The sequence below is a fragment of the Triturus cristatus genome, chromosome 3_2, assembly GCF_964204655.1.
Source record: "Triturus cristatus chromosome 3_2, aTriCri1.1, whole genome shotgun sequence".
Taxonomy (NCBI): domain Eukaryota; kingdom Metazoa; phylum Chordata; class Amphibia; order Caudata; family Salamandridae; genus Triturus; species Triturus cristatus.
In genome coordinates, this window is record NC_140584.1 from 654,501,916 (window position 1) to 654,514,213 (window position 12,298).

General features: G+C 42.6%; 1 protein-coding gene across 1 annotated transcript in view; it reads right to left on the reverse strand.

Moving 5' to 3' along the window:
- UNC80 (unc-80 subunit of NALCN channel complex) overlaps positions 1-12,298 on the reverse strand; it is a 3,271,126-nt gene that overhangs the window by 2,300,000 nt on the left and 958,828 nt on the right. The gene's annotated exons all lie outside the window — the stretch shown is intronic.

The window sequence follows — 12,298 nt, forward strand, 5'->3', positions numbered from 1 at the left end:
GATAACTTACATTATGTTTGACGGATCCGCCTTTTTCTGGATATTACTTGACATGGATTAAGATCAAAGAAATCTGATGAAGGAAGAAATGAATTGGACAAGTACATATAAATGGATGAATGTCACGCAATAGGGAGGTGGTAACAAACAGTAGCTTGAGTAGGCTGATGTCAAATGACTTACTTAAAAATGCATCCAGATTCTCCCTGAGCGGTCTTGGTGGCGAAAAAACGGAGAAGGCGTACTTCTAATCTACTTATTAGGCGTGCTAGGCTGACGGTCTTAGCTGTCTTAGGGGAGAATCAGGGCAAATGCATTAGAAAAAATGTGTGTGTCTGCTGAAGAAATATATTGTTGCGAGTGCGGTGGCAATTGCACTTACTTTAGATGAAAATGAGGATGCGACTAAATGTCGTACTCTGGTAGCCTCGATGAGTGGACTTGTGTTAAGTTCTTTGAAGATCTAAAAAGAGACGGAACGCGTATGACAGCGCAGTGGTGTATAAAGCTACTAAGTTGTGGTAAGGCTGGTGAATGAATGAGCGCGTACTTACTATGTGTCAGAAGTACTATGCGTCCCAGAGAAACGTCATTATTCTGCTCGGTGTCTCCGATAAGGAGCCTCGTTGTTCCCTGCTATGGACAGGCGTGCAGTTCTTTAAAGATCTGACAAGAGACAGAAAGCGTGTGACAATGCCGTAGTCGGAAAAATTGCTCAGTTTCGGTGCGGCTGATGAACGAATAAGCGCGTACTTACTAAGTGTCTCGAGGACTACGTGATCAAGGGTAACGTCACGATTCAGCCCGGTGTCTCCGTAGCGGCGTCTTGCTTCTCCCGCTATGTCGATCAGTCATGTTATGGAGTCATGACTTCGACTTTTTGTATAGTTGATGTGTGTTTCGATTGGACGATGGTGTAATTCGAATAGAAATGGAGAGAAGACTGACGTTCGCATGGAGTGTATTAGATGGTGAGAGTGGCGGCCATCTTAAAAGGGAGCTAGAAACCCAGACCTATTAGGTGTGGGAAGCTTGCACAATGAAAGTGAACCATATTACCTATACTAGTCTAATGTTTGAGTTTTAATTTATTTGATGACTTGTTCCCATGGTATTTCACTATTCATCCCTTTGAGATATGTATTGAGATGGAAAATCCAAAATACTTCTCTTTTTTTGCGTATACTTGTACCTATGTTGGTAGAGTGATTTCTGATTTTCTCTAGAATGAGCCACCGTATTTGGTCGGGTGTATGGTTTGCTTCCAAGTAGTGACGGACTAGAGGGGCTTGAATTTTCTTGGTCCGTATTGCTGACCTATGTTCGGTTAGTCTAGTGGACAGCATACGAGCTGTCTCTCCAACATAGCCTTGATTGCAAGGGCATACTATTAGGTATACAACATTGGTAGTCTTGCAATTGGTGAAACTCATCAATGGAATGTTCTTGTTGTTGAAGGTAAATTGTTTTGTTTCTATGGCTGAATCACATGCTGTACAGGACATGCATTTGAAATTGCCTACCAATTTGGTGAGGCCTGTGCTGCAGATTTGTGTTTGGATGCCTGCAGGTGTGTTTGATAACCGCGATCTTACTACCAAGTCTTTAAGGTTTTTATTTTTTCTGTATGCATACAGAGGTTTGGGTAAGACTTGATCTTTGGGTTTAGTCGCATTTAGGATGTGCCAATTCGAATTAATGACATGGCGTACTTTTGCATTCATTGTGGAATGTCTTGATATGAAGACTAATCTGGAATTAGGAGTTCTGTGGCGGGGAGTTAACAGGTGTTGCCTGTCATAGAATCTTGCTCTCTTATATGAGTCTCGTACTAAACGTTTTGGATAGCCTCTGGTTAAGAATTTTTGTTTCATTTCTTCAGATCTTAGATCGAAATCTCTCAGGTTAGTACAATTCCGGCGGAGACGCAAGAATTGACTGAAGGGAATGCTAGTCTTTTGCATAGAGGGATGAAAGCTGTCAAAGTGAAGGAGTGTATTACGCGCTGTAGGTTTTACGTAAAGATCAACTTCAAGGTGATCACTGTTATTTTGGATTTGTATATCTAAGAATTCTACTTTGACATTACTGGAGTTAGCTGTAAAGAAAATATTGTTGTCGCATAGATTCAACCAGGAGACAAATTGTGGAAGGTCTTCAGGGTCAGCTATCCAGATGAAGAAGACATCATCTATATATCTGGACCATGTTGTTATAGACTCACTGAAGGGTGCAATTTCGTTGTATATGAAACGTGTTTCATATAGAGCCAGGTAGATGTTAGCCACCGTGGGAGCACATGATGCTCCCATGCTGACTCCCTTAGTTTGTTTGTATAGGGAGCCATTAAATTCAAAAGTGTTCTCTGTGAGTATCAACTCTAAGCATTCCAGGATAAATAATCTTGGGCAGTCAATGTTGAACATCTCCATGAACCAGGCTACTGCTTCTAAGGCTCCTGCTTGTGGAATATTGGAGTATAGAGCTGTGATATCCATGGTAACCAAGAGTTGAGTATTTCCATTAAAAGGTAAATTTTCTATTTTAGTGATGATGTCACTGGTGTCCCGAATGTAAGATGGAATTTGCGATACAGATGGTCTCAAAATGTTATCTACATATTTCGAGAGCGGTTCTGTGACAGATCCTATAGTGGTCACTATTGGTCTATACGGTGGATTGGTGCTATCCTTGTGTATTTTCGGGATACCGTAAATGGCTGCCATTTTGGGTTCTTTGATGTTAAGAAATTCGTATTCTTTTTCACAGATAAGTTCATGTTCAAGAGCTTGAGTGGTAAGCTGAAGTATGATGTTTTGTACCCTTTTGGTAGGGTCTTTGGAGATCTTAGAGTAATGACATGGATCATTCAGCATTTGTTCCATTTTCTGAATATATTGGGATTTGTCAAAAATGACTATCCCTCCGCCTTTGTCACAACTCTTGATAATGAGGTCTTTGCTGTGTTTTAATGATTCCAATGCTAGATGTTCTTCATACGTGATGTTATATTGAGGTGGTACAATGTATTTGGTAATTGCAGAAAGTTTATTGAACACAACGTGTTCAAATACTGAAATTTCTGGAGCCACCTGTTCTAGAGATGGAAGGAAGGTGGAAATCGGCTTGAGGACTGATCTATTAACTACTGATGATTCTTCTTGATTGTCTTCGAAGAAATTCTGTAGTCTTATTTTGCGAAAGAAGACCATCATGTCTTTAAATAATTCAAATTGGTTGATACTACTGTGTGGAACAAAGGAAAGACCCTTAGAGAGAAGAGTTTCAGTGATGTTATCCAGGGGATGACTACTTAAGTTGAAAATTGGAATCTCTGTTAGTCGCGCCAATACTGCGCATTTCTGGTCACCAGATATTGGTTCTGGTTGTTGTACGTAGCAGGAGCTTGTTGGTAGTTCTGGGGCGGGGGATATTGTTGGTTTGGAGGTGGGGGGACTTGTTGATAATTTTGGGGCGTGGGGTATTGTTGATTCTGTGGTTGTTGGAAATTGCCCCTGTGTCTGGATTGGTATCGTGTTCTCCAGCGTGGTTGGGAATTCCTGCGCCTGGATAAAAAAGGCGGGATATATGTACCTCTGCTATTCGGTGTTCTATTGGGGCCACTTGGTTGATGTTGATGAGGTGCCTCACTGTCTGAATCTGTGGTGTCCGAGAAAGTAACTACTTTTTTGTGGGACCCATTGGTAGTATATGATTCAAAAGAATCTCCACTTGGTTCTGGTTGGTAATAGTGCTCTGCCAGATAAGGGTATACTCTTTCTTGACTAAAGAACTTAATATCTCTATTAAGTTTGTCTGTCTTTCTTTTGAGTAAATAATCATTGTAAGGGTTCATTTCTTTTTCTATTTCTGTGAGTTTAATTTTAGCCTCTTCTACAGCATAACTGTCTTTTAGTTTGGCTTCCAGTTCTGCAATTTCAGTGAGTAGTGTTTGGACTAGTTCCTTAGCTGTTTCAACGATTAGGATCATATAGTCTCGTGAACATCTGTTGGAGATTAACGACCAACGTTCTAGAAATTTACGTATCTGAACAAATAGGCCTGGAATATTGCGTACTCTAAGGCCTTGGGGTATGACCCCTGCTTCCAAATATTCTAGCATGAATCGTCCATGGAGTTCGATTCTTTTGGTCTTTTTCATAAGTGCTAGGAGTTTTTGAGTATCTGTGTTACTCTGCCAAGATGAGGTTGTGGAAGTAGTCATGGTGGACGTAGATTGTCCTACCAGAGAAGCAAAGTCTTCGTCAGTAAATCCAAAGGTAGGTAATTTGTCCATGTTGGTAAATGGAACGGGATCAACTCAAGATATGTGTTGTGTATAGCAAAACAATCGTCTGGACCGGAAAAATTGAGCTTGTGTATAGAAAGTAGTGGAGGGGATTGACCTTTATTTTAGACGTTTAGACTAGTGAGAAAGGGTGTGATAAATATTAGAAAGATTGAGAGTATATTAAAAAAACATTATATTCCTATGACTAGACCCTCGCACAGGCAGGCTGTGGAGCAAATATGTGTGTAAAGAACAGAGGGTTACCCCTAATTATTCTTCCTAAATCAGGGTAAGACAAAACTGAGTGGAAAGAACCATAGATTTAGGAATGTAGGTTAAATAATAAGAAACAGCATAACTCTTGAATTCAAAACTAGATAGAACTAAAGTGCTTTTTATACATCATTTTTATTTTTATAAGTTTGTAGAAAAAATATATATATCTCCGTATTCACAGGTACATGTTTTGAATTTGATTTTCAATTGTAAATAAATTACAGTTCTTTAGATAGTTTAACATGTTTTAAAGATATTTGACACAGTTTACAAGGGATTTCTCCTCAGTGTGAAATAAGGTACAAAGATAATAAACGTGATAAACAGATATTCAAAAACTGATGAACAGAGGGTTAAGCGTTGATATGGCCTTAGGATGTTTCCACAATCCTACGCGCGTTTCGGCATGTGCCTTCATCAGGGGGCCATACAAAGTTTGTCACCGGTACCTAGGTGGGAACATGAACAACCATCAAGAGTACGCTGTAGAATAATATTAAAAAACAAATCAGAGACCATGATGGGTCGTCTATTGTAACAATTTCTATGGTAGAACAGTTAAAAACACTAGTCTATAACATCCTATCAGACGTTTTTTAGTAGTGGACTAAAAAATAACTTTTCACCTTATCTAATCCCATCACCAGAAAGTGACTTTTTACTTTTTTGAAAAAAACCTACTTGTGAAAAAGTATCTAAACTTCAATGCTAAAAAGTTAGAAAACACAAGAAGATTTAGAGAATAAGGAGGAAATAGTATGGATGTGGCTACGTCCTGACAATTGGTTGGGTCGCCTAATTAAAATAGCGACTTACGAGTGGTAGATGGCCTACTCGTACATCATGTAACTTGTCGGTTCTTGTGTGAGATAGTCACAACTGGAATTCTGTATTAAATAAGGAAAAAGAAAAAGTGTGAGGTAGCGAGCAGAAATCTATACGTTACGTGAATTGTGATAACGAATGAATGGTGCTGACCTGAATACTAGTAGGCTTGAATCGAATCGCTATGAAGACTGTAGTTGAAGTGGAAAGGTTTATTAACCGATTCGTTTAGGGGGGCTGCAACCCTTTCAATTATCTGAGAATAGAAAATTAAAAGAGACTAAGACGAATGTGCTAAACTGGACCTGATGATCTGTTTATCGGCTGTGTCCTAAGTTATTCATGATAACTTACATTATGTTTGACGGATCCGCCTTTTTCTGGATATTACTTGACATGGATTAAGATCAAAGAAATCTGATGAAGGAAGAAATGAATTGGACAAGTACATATAAATGGATGAATGTCACGCAATAGGGAGGTGGTAACAAACAGTAGCTTGAGTAGGCTGATGTCAAATGACTTACTTAAAAATGCATCCAGATTCTCCCTGAGCGGTCTTGGTGGCGAAAAAACGGAGAAGGCGTACTTCTAATCTACTTATTAGGCGTGCTAGGCTGACGGTCTTAGCTGTCTTAGGGGAGAATCAGGGCAAATGCATTAGAAAAAATGTGTGTGTCTGCTGAAGAAATATATTGTTGCGAGTGCGGTGGCAATTGCACTTACTTTAGATGAAATTGAGGATGCGACTAAATGTCGTACTCTGGTAGCCTCGATGAGTGGACTTGTGTTAAGTTCTTTGAAGATCTAAAAAGAGACGGAACGCGTATGACAGCGCAGTGGTGTATAAAGCTACTAAGTTGTGGTAAGGCTGGTGAATGAATGAGCGCGTACTTACTATGTGTCAGAAGTACTATGCGTCCCAGAGAAACGTCATTATTCTGCTCGGTGTCTCCGATAAGGAGCCTCGTTGTTCCCCGCTATGGACTGGCGTGCAGTTCTTTAAAGATCTGACAAGAGACAGAAAGCGTGTGACAATGCCGTAGTCGGAAAAATTGCTCAGTTTCGGTGCGGCTGATGAACGAATAAGCGCGTACTTACTAAGTGTCTCGAGGACTACGTGATCAAGGGTAACGTCACGATTCAGCCCGGTGTCTCCGTAGCGGCGTCTTGCTTCTCCCGCTATGTCGATCAGTCATGTTATGGAGTCATGACTTCGACTTTTTGTATAGTTGACGTGTGTTTCGATTGGACGATGGTGTAATTCGAATAGAAATGGAGAGAAGACTGACGTTCGCATGGAGTGTATTAGATGGTGAGAGTGGCGGCCATCTTAAAAGGGAGCTAGAAACCCAGACCTATTAGGTGTGGGAAGCTTGCACAATGAAAGTGAACCATATTACCTATACTAGTCTAATGTTTGAGTTTTAATTTATTTGATGACTTGTTCCCACGGTATTTCACTATTCATCCCTTTGAGATATGTATTGAGATGGAAAATCCAAAATACTTCTCTTTTTTTGCGTATACTTGTACCTATGTTGGTAGAGTGATTTCTGATTTTCTCTAGAATGAGCCACCGTATTTGGTCGGGTGTATGGTTTGCTTCCAAGTAGTGACGGACTAGAGGGGCTTGAATTTTCTTGGTCCGTATTGCTGACCTATGTTCGGTTAGTCTAGTGGACAGCATACGAGCTGTCTCTCCAACATAGCCTTGATTGCAAGGGCATACTATTAGGTATACAACATTGGTAGTCTTGCAATTGGTGAAACTCATCAATGGAATGTTCTTGTTGTTGAAGGTAAATTGTTTTGTTTCTATGGCTGAATCACATGCTGTACAGGACATGCATTTGAAATTGCCTACCAATTTGGTGAGGCCTGTGCTGCAGATTTGTGTTTGGATGCCTGCAGGTGTGTTTGATAACCGCGATCTTACTACCAAGTCTTTAAGGTTTTTATTTTTCCTGTATGCATACAGAGGTTTGGGTAAGACTTGATCTTTGGGTTTAGTCGCATTTAGGATGTGCCAATTCGAATTAATGACATGGCGTACTTTTGCATTCATTGTGGAATGTCTTGATATGAAGACTAATCTGGAATTAGGAGTTCTGTGGCGGGGAGTTAACAGGTGTTGCCTGTCATAGAATCTTGCTCTCTTATATGAGTCTCGTACTAAACGTTTTGGATAGCCTCTGGTTAAGAATTTTTGTTTCATTTCTTCAGATCTTAGATCGAAATCTCTCAGGTTAGTACAATTCCGGCGGAGACGCAAGAATTGACTGAAGGGTATGCTAGTCTTTTGCATAGAGGGATGAAAGCTGTCAAAGTGAAGGAGTGTATTACGCGCTGTAGGTTTTACGTAAAGATCAACTTCAAGGTGATCACTGTTATTTTGGATTTGTATATCTAAGAATTCTACTTTGACATTACTGGAGTTAGCTGTAAAGAAAATATTGTTGTCGCATAGATTCAACCAGGAGACAAATTGTGGAAGGTCTTCAGGGTCAGCTATCCAGATGAAGAAGACATCATCTATATATCTGGACCATGTTGTTATAGACTCACTGAAGGGTGCAATTTCGTTGTATATGAAACGTGTTTCATATAGAGCCATGTAGATGTTAGCCACCGTGGGAGCACATGATGCTCCCATGCTGACTCCCTTAGTTTGTTTGTATAGGGAGCCATTAAATTCAAAAGTGTTCTCTGTGAGTATCAACTCTAAGCATTCCAGGATAAATAATCTTGGGCAGTCAATGTTGAACATCTCCATGAACCAGGCTACTGCTTCTAAGGCTCCTGCTTGTGGAATATTGGAGTATAGAGCTGTGATATCCATGGTAACCAAGAGTTGAGTATTTCCATTAAAAGGTAAATTTTCTATTTTAGTGATGATGTCACTGGTGTCCCGAATGTAAGATGGAATTTGCGATACAGATGGTCTCAAAATGTTATCTACATATTTCGAGAGCGGTTCTGTGACAGATCCTATATTGGTCACTATTGGTCTATACGGTGGATTGGTGCTATCCTTGTGTATTTTCGGGATACCGTAAATGGCTGCCATTTTGGGTTCTTTGATGTTAAGAAATTCGTATTCTTTTTCACAGATAAGTTCATGTTCAAGAGCTTGAGTGGTAAGCTGAAGTATGATGTTTTGTACCCTTTTGGTAGGGTCTTTGGAGATCTTAGAGTAATGACATGGATCATTCAGCATTTGTTCCATTTTCTGAATATATTGGGATTTGTCAAAAATGACTATCCCTCCGCCTTTGTCACAACTCTTGATAATGAGGTCTTTGCTGTGTTTTAATGATTCCAATGCTAGATGTTCTTCATACGTGATGTTATATTGAGGTGGTACAATGTATTTCGTAATTGCAGAAAGTTTATTGAACACAACGTGTTCAAATACTGAAATTTCTGGAGCCACCTGTTCTAGAGATGGAAGGAAGGTGGAAATCGGCTTGAGGCCTGATCTATTAACTACTGATGATTCTTCTTGATTGTCTTCGAAGAAATTCTGTAGTCTTATTTTGCGAAAGAAGACCATCATGTCTTTAAATAATTCAAATTGGTTGATACTACTGTGTGGAACAAAGGAAAGACCCTTAGAGAGAAGAGTTTCAGTGATGATATCCAGGGGATGACTACTTAAGTTGAAAATTGGAATCTCTGTTAGTCGCGCCAATACTGCGCATTTCTGGTCACCAGATATTGGTTCTGGTTGTTGTACGTAGCAGGAGCTTGTTGGTAGTTCTGGGGCGGGGGATATTGTTGGTTTGGAGGTGGGGGGTTCCTTCTTGGCCAGGGCGTAGCAAATCTTGATGCACAAGATAATCCACCTGGAAAGTGTCCTCTTGTGCACTGCCTTGCCTTTCATTTTCCCAACATAGCCCACGAAGAGCTGATCGTCCAGCTTCAGATCTCTAGTCCGATCCAAATAAAAGCTGACAGCCCTCTTAGGGTCCAACCGATGCAGTCTCTCTTCCTCCTTGGGTGGGGTGAGGGGGAGGATAAAAGGTGGGTAAAGTGATGGATTGTCCCATATGAAAAGGGGTAACCACCTTGGGAAGGAAAGCAGCCCTGGTCCTTAGAACCAACTTATCCGCATGAATGGTCAGGAAAGGAGGTTTCGAACTAAGAGCTTGAAGCTCACTTACCCTCCTAGCCAAGGTAATGGCAATCAAGAAAACCGTTAGAAAGAAGCCTCAACGGGCAAGGGTTAAGAGGCTCAAACGGAGAACCCATTAAAAAAGTGAGTATGAGAATCAAATCCCACTGAGGCATAATGAAAGGTGTGGAAGGAAACTTATTTGTAAGGCCCTTAATGAACCTCATGACAATAGGGGACTTAAATAAAGACAGCTGGTCCGGCAAACATAAAAAGGACGACAAAGCCGATAAATAGCCCTTAACAGTGGCTACAGCACAACCTTGCTGTGCTAAAGAAAGAGAAAACTCCAAAATATTAGACAAGCAGGCCTTCAAAGGGTCAATGTCTCTCTCTCCGCACCACTTAACAAATCTGGACCATCTGGAAGAGTAAACAGTCTTAGTGGAGTGTCGCCTGGATGATAAAATAACATCCACCATATCCGGCGGGAGAGAAAAAGGAACTCAGGTTGCCCCGTTCAATCTCCAGGCATGAAGGTGCAGGCTCTGGAGGTGGGGGTGTAGAACCTGCCCCTGCGAATGCGAGAGGAGGTCTGCCCTGAGAGGGAAACGGAGCGGAGGGTGCGACGAGAGGTGAAGTAGGTCTGTGTACCACACCCTTCTTGGCCAATCTGGGGTGTTCAATATAACTTGGGCCCGGTCTTGGCGAATCTTCCTCAGAACCCGAGGAATCAAGGGTATGGGAGGAAACGCGTAAAGGAGTTGTGAGCTCCAATCTATCTGAAACTCATCCCCTAAAGCTCCCTGCATCGGAAACTGGAGACTGCAGAATAACTGGCAGTGCGCGTTCTCGTGAGTGGCAAACAGGTCCAACGGAGGAGATCCCCACATCTGAAAGATGCGATGGACCACCTCCGGATGAAGCCGCCACTCGTGATCGGCCGAGTAAAGTCGGCTGAGACTGTCCGCACGAACATTCAGCACACCGGCCAGATGATTTGCAAACACACAAATCCGTTGGCTCTGAATCCAGGACCAGAGACGCAGAGCCTATCGACAGAGGCGATACGACCCTACACCTCCCTGTTTGTTGATGTACCACATCGCGGTAGTATTGTCTGTCAGGACCTGAACCGACTGACCGCGAAGGGAAGGGAGAAAAGCCTTCAGTGCCAAACGTATCGCCCGCAATTCCAGAAGATTGACCTCTGGAAGACCAAAGGCCTCTGGAGACCAAAGGCCTTTGGAGACCAAAGGCCTTTGACCTCCAGATCCCCCAGATGAGCACCCCACCCTAGAGTGGAGGCATCCGTGATCACTGTGGCCACCGGCAGAGGAGGCTGAAAGGGCTTTCCTTGAGACAGGTTACCCTGCACACTCCACCAAGACAGCTCCGCTGCAGCTTCTCTGGAGATTCTGATATTCTCCCCGAGATCTCCATTGTGCTGATACCACTGCCTGCGGAGGCACCACTGGAGTGCCCTCATGTGCCAGCGTGCATGGTTGACCAACAGAATGCAGGAATCGAACAGACCGAGCAGGCGAAGAACCTTCAGTACTGGAACAACCGCTCCATGGTGAAATAAAGGAATCATTTCCTGTATGTCGAGAATCCTCTGCGGAGGCGGGAATGCTCGGCAAACAGAAGTGTCCAGTATTGCCCCTATGAACAGGCTGCGCTGAGAAGGCACCAGGTGAGATTTGGGTACATTTATCGAAAAACCCAATTTGAACAACAGATGAGTTGTCACTTGCAAGTGGCGTGAAACCAAATCTGGAGACTCCGCTTTCAACAGCCAGTCGTCCAGGTAGGGGAAAACAGGAACCACATACCTTCTGAGATGAGCCGCTACCACCGCCATCACCTTTGTAAAGACTCGAGGCGCGGGATCGAGACCAAACGGGAGAACCGCAAACTGGTAATGTTGCAATCCCACCGTGAACCGAAGATACTTCCGATGCGACTTCAGGATGGGAAGATGAAAATACGCATCCTGCAGATCGATGGACACCATCCAGTCTTCCTGTTGCAGCGCAAGGAGATCCTGAGCCAAGGTTAACATTTTGAACTTTTCTTGCCTGAGGTAAAGATTCAAAATCCTGAGGTCCAAGATTGGTCTCAAGCGACCATCCTTGTTGGGGATCAGGAAATATCAGGAGTAGCAACCCTGACCCCTTTCCTGCTTCGGAACCACCTCTATCGCACCGTTTTGGAGTAATGTAAGAACCTTCCGCTGAAAAGCAGCAAGTGGTCTTCTGAACAACCACCCTGGCGAGGAGGGTAAGGAGGAGGAAACTCCAAAAATGGGAGGGCGTACCCATTCTCTATAAGATTCAAGACCCAACGATCTGAAGTGATCAGTCTCCAAGCTAGTAGAAAGTGGGATACCCGACCTCCAACTGGACCAACATGTTCTAAGATGGGGGATCTAGAACTGCTTTCCTGATGTACCAACGGTGGCGGGAGGAGAGGTAGAGTAAGAGGAGGAGGTCTGTTGTCGATTTGCACCCCTGAGGCCTCTCTTATTCTTACCTCTGTATGATTTGTACAAAGGATTCTGCTGTTGTTGGCTCTGCTGAATTTATTGGCGGCCACAAAAGGAAGCAGATCTCCCAAAGCCTCGATATCTTTTGTAATCATAACCTGTAGACTGCACCTGGAGGCCTAAAGGTCTTGCAGTAGCTCTACTGTCTTTGAAACGTTCCAAGGCTGAATCCGCCTTTGATCCAAACAGCCTTGACCCATCAAAGGGCAAATCCAGCAAAGTCACCTGAACATCAGCCGAA